Genomic DNA, 5,045 nt, shown 5'->3' on the forward strand with positions numbered 1-5,045 from the left:
ATCACCTGGGAGGATCAGGTTCATACTACTCAGGCGTTTGTAGACTCCGGGTCAGCTGTCAATGTCATGTCTGCTAAATTTGCTAATCATTTCAGATTTCCGTTGCCTTCTCTGGGGGAGCAGATTAAGATTACGGCTGTGGACGACTCCCCATTGCCTCTCACCATCACTCAGACTCCTGTATTGTTATGCCAGATTGGGGCCCTGCCCAGGGAACAAATGCAGTTTATGGTTTTAGAAATGTCCACGTCCACGGTCATACTGGGCATGCCGTGGTTAAAGAAGCACTCGCCAGACATTGATTGGAGTACCAGACAGTTGATAAGCTGGTCTCCATACTGTCAGGATCATTGTTTAAAGCAGATCCCTATTGCCATTAATGAAGCCCAAGTAGTTGGAACCATTGCACAGGATCCAGAACCCTCTGGGGTTCAGGTTGAGTTGAAATGGGCAGCAGAGCTGGTTCCTTTTCAACAGGAGGTTCCTGAAGGAAAACCAGAGGGGGTTCTTTTCGTGCCCCTCCAGTTGAGAGTCTTGGAAGCATTTCATGCCCATAAAAATGCTGGTCACCCGGGAGTGGCTCGGACCTGAGAATTATTATGTTGGAGTGTTTGTTGGCCTTCAATCACTATTGATTGTAAGGAGTTTGTGGCAAGCTGTGACGTTTGTGCCAGGAGCAAGGCTTCTAGGCAAGCGCCTGCTGGCACCTTACAGCCTCTGCCAATGCCCGAGGAACCTTGGACCCACGTGTCCATAGATTTTGTGGGCGAATTGCCTCCCTCTGAGGGTAAAACGGTCATTTAAGTGGTAGTCGACCGGTTTAGTAAGATGGCACACTTCATCACCTTGAATGGACTCCCCTCGGCACAGGTATTGGCAGAACTGTTAGTTCTTCACATCTTCAGGCTACATGGGATTCCCCATGATGTGGTGTCTGATAGGGGAGTCCAGTTCACTTCTCGGTTCTGGAGAGCATTCTGTCAGCATATGGGGACGAAGTTATCGTTTTCCTCCAGCGACTACCCACAGACCAATGGTCAGACCGAGAGGGTAAACCAGGCTCTTGAGCAGTTCCTCAGGTGCTATGTGGCCGATGCTCAGACTGATTGGGTCAGATTTTTACCGTATGCCGAGTTCGCCCACAATAATCTGAGATCTGCTTCATCAGGATTCTCCCCGTTCCAGGTTGTTACGGGGAGATCACCCAAGTTTTCACCCCTGCCAGTGGTAGATTCACATTTTCCAGCTTTGGAAAACTGGTCAGAGACTATGAGAGGCATTTGGGATAAGGTGAAGCAAAATTTGAAAAGAGCCTTTTCGACTCAAAAAAGGAACGCCGATAAGAGACGGTCGGTGGAATGGAAATTTGCACCGGGAGATTTGGTGTGGATTTCCACACGACACTTATCTCTAAGGCAACCCTCTGTAAAGTTAGCTCCCAAGTTCATAGGGCCCTACCCTATTTCCAAAAAGGTGAATAATGTTACCTATGTGGTGTCGCTGCCCTCCAATTTCAGGGGTGGTAAGACGTTCCACGTTTCGCGTTTGAAGCCTGCCATGTATGTGGATGCCACTCCCCCCCCCCCTGTGGTGATTAATGGAGATTTGTGTAAAGAGAGCAAAAAAGGGGGACCCAGGAGTGGCACTCCCTATACCATGAGCATTAGTTATGTGAAAAAAGCAACAAAATCTCACCATACCATCAGTGGTACCTCTGTCGATTGCTGGGACGTGTGCTCTGCGGTGTACGTTAAGAAGAAAGCGCCAAAACGTTATGTAACTGTAGAAAAAGAAAAATCATCCCGGGCACCTTCCGTCCAGTGTAATTTATTGTTGCATAAAGTGACAGACATCCATTAGATAGTGGGTATCACAAACAATGACTACCTCATCCTGGTGATGTTCAAAGGTGATGGTCCGGTGGAGGTGGAGGAGCCAGGGCACAGAGTGGGACAAGCGACGGCCGTTTCGCGTCTATACAGACGCTTGGTCACGCTGCGTACCACTTTACTGGGCACATCGCTAGGTTCCGGTATATCACGGGGGTTAGCCCCGCCTCTTCCGGAATCCGCGTGTGCCGTGTGTGATTGGAGGAAGAGGGTGGAGGAGGCCCGGGGGCGTATGCGTACTTGGCAAAAACTGCTAAACCCAGGATGCTCAGCGCGCGATCCCGCCCAAAGGGGCTGGAAGTGCGGCAAGGCTACGCCCATCAGGTTAAAGCTTGTGGACACGTACAGCTGCGTGTAATAAACACGCCCACCGCGTCCATGCCTCAACCTCAGCGTACATGGTGGCCATGGTAACACTACCACAACCAACTGGCCTATCTGGCATGTGAGGGAAGCGTGGGTTAACGTCTCCCCATACCTGTTAATGGCTAGCAGAAACACCGGGGGGACAATATTACAGCCCACCCATGAGTCGCCAATAGCGCAATGCCTCCTGCCTCCCATCACCCTCCTAGGTGATATAGTGTCCAATGTGACATAAAACCTAACAAGAAAGGAAGTCTCACATACAGCAGAACAGTCACCCAAAAAAACTGGGTACATACCTACAACTCTAGGAGAACAATTAATACTAGGGAGACGCACTGGTCCCATTCTTAGGACATTGCAGAAGTAGAAAAAGGGGACAGGCACATAGACATTGTCAAGAATGATGGCTGGTAATATCAAAAACTATGGGCAATCACATTTGGAACATCATCAGCATCAAATTAACACCATACAAAACACCCCCCCCTCCCCAAAGGGCTGCAGCTATAAATAACATATATAGGGACCAAGGACAGTTTATCATCTCCATTATTGGACTCAATGGACTCAGGGGTCCAACATACAAGCCAGTTCAATTTTATCATTCAGGCCTGCTGGGCCCAATGCATCAGTCCGTAAAATAATACGCGTTTCTCTTCTGAGAAGTAATTTATCCCTGTCTCCTCCCCTTGTAGGGATTTCCACCTTCTCCAGTACCGCAAAGGTTAGACCCTGACTGGACTTTCCATGTTCGTCCCGCATGTGTGTTACCAATCTTGTACTGCTCTTCCCTGCCTTGATTGTACTTATATGTTCTCCTATCCTGACCTTCACAGGCCTAGTGGTCTGTCCTACATAAAATTTTTGGCAGGGACAGAACAGCACATATACTACATAGGAGGTTTGGCAGGTAAAAAAACCTTTGATTTTAAAATCTATGCCCCCCACCTGAATGTGTTTTGACATAATCATTTTGGGGCAAAACTTACAATGCCCACACTTGAAGTTTCCTACAGGAGCATATCTATCCAACCATGACTGTGATCTAGGTGTTACAAATTCACTCCTGGTAAGCATATTAGCCAGGGTGGGTGCTCTTCTGAAAACAACTCTCGGGGGTCCTTCCAGTTTCTGGGACAATTCTGGGTCACCCTGGATAATATCCCAATGCTTAAAAATGCTCTCTCGAATCTTAGAAGCCATGGGGGTGTAATCAAAGGTAAAAACCAGTTTTCCCCTCCCATCCTGTTCCCTTTTGTTCTTATTCTTCCCCCTCAGAAGTGATATCCTATCCTGTTCCTGAGCTCTGCATCTGGCTTTAATCAACATCTGCATGTCATATCCTCTTTTTTGGAATCTATTTGTCAAATCCCTGGCCTGATCATCAAAGGCCCGCTGCGAGCAATTGTTCCTCCTGAGGCGTAGGTATTGACCATATGGGATTGCCTCCACCACATGCTTGGGGTGGAAGCTTCCAGCATGGAGGACCGAATTGGTCGCAGTCGGTTTTCGGTATCCCTCACTGATCAATTCATTATTCACCACTTTGAGTCTGAGATCCAGAAAGACCACCTCCTCACCAATCATTTCCGAGGTAAATTGCATATTAATGTTATTACAGTTTAGATAGTTCACAAAATCCAAGAACTGGGTGTCCGAACCGGACCACACCACCAGGACGTCGTCCACGTACCTGGACCATTGCCTGATGTGCACCCGGAACGGATTAGTATCCGAGTGCACGGTAGACTCCTCCCACGCCCCCAAGAACAGGTTGGCAAAGGAGCATGCCACTGGGGTCCCCATAGCCGTCCCCGCGACCTGTTGGTACCAGCGACCGTCAAACATGAAGGCGTTATGTGCCAGCACAAATTGTAAGCACTGACATATGTACTCAATATAATCGTCTTCTTTCTCTGTACGTTGTAAGTAATGTTTGACGGCCTGGACTCCTAGGTCTTGGGGAATTCTGCTATACAGGCTGACCACATCAATAGTGGCCAGCCTGTCACCTGGGACCCAAGTGGCACGCTCCACCATCTGCAATACCTCTAGTGTGTCCCTCAAATGAGAGGGCACACCCTTCAACAGGGGGCGTAGGAGATGGTCCAGGTACCTGGACAGTCTCTCAGTTAGAGACCCACAGCCGGAGACTATGGGACGTCCCGGTGGGGCGTCCATAGATTTGTGCAATTTTGGAATGTGGTACCACACTGGTTTCCTGGGAAAGGCCGGGAGGAGGTCCCCCGCCAATCTCTTGGGGAGGAAACCCCTCTCAGCCCCCCTACGCAGGAGAGTTTGTAACCCAGACTGGTACCGGGGGGTCGGATCACAGGGAAGCAGGCGGTATGTCTGTGTATCATTCAACTGCCTAACGGCCTCTGTCTTATATTGGTGACTCGACAAGATCACCAAGTTACCGCCCTTATCTGCATTCCTTATGACCAAACCCTCCTGTGCCCTCAGCCAATCCAGGGCTTTCCTCTCCTGTGCACTCAGGTTCGGCAGGGCCCGTTCATGGATCAGTGATTTCAAATCCTGCAGGACCTGGTTGAAAAAGTGGTCGATGCTGGACCCCGGACTCACAGGGAAGGGCAGTACTGACCTACAAGCTCTGTAGGATCCTGTGTCGCCCAACGATAACTTGCTTGGTTCCAACAGACTTGGCCAATCTAGTTGGCCTCCCTCCTCCCATAACTCGTTTAGTATATTGAGCATTTCCTCATCCGTTGGGTCCCAACGTACCTCGGGACTAAAGCCCAAATTACTGGTACGGTGTCCCTGTGT

Source organism: Hyperolius riggenbachi, unplaced genomic scaffold, assembly GCF_040937935.1.
Source record: "Hyperolius riggenbachi isolate aHypRig1 unplaced genomic scaffold, aHypRig1.pri scaffold_213, whole genome shotgun sequence".
Lineage (NCBI taxonomy): Eukaryota > Metazoa > Chordata > Amphibia > Anura > Hyperoliidae > Hyperolius > Hyperolius riggenbachi.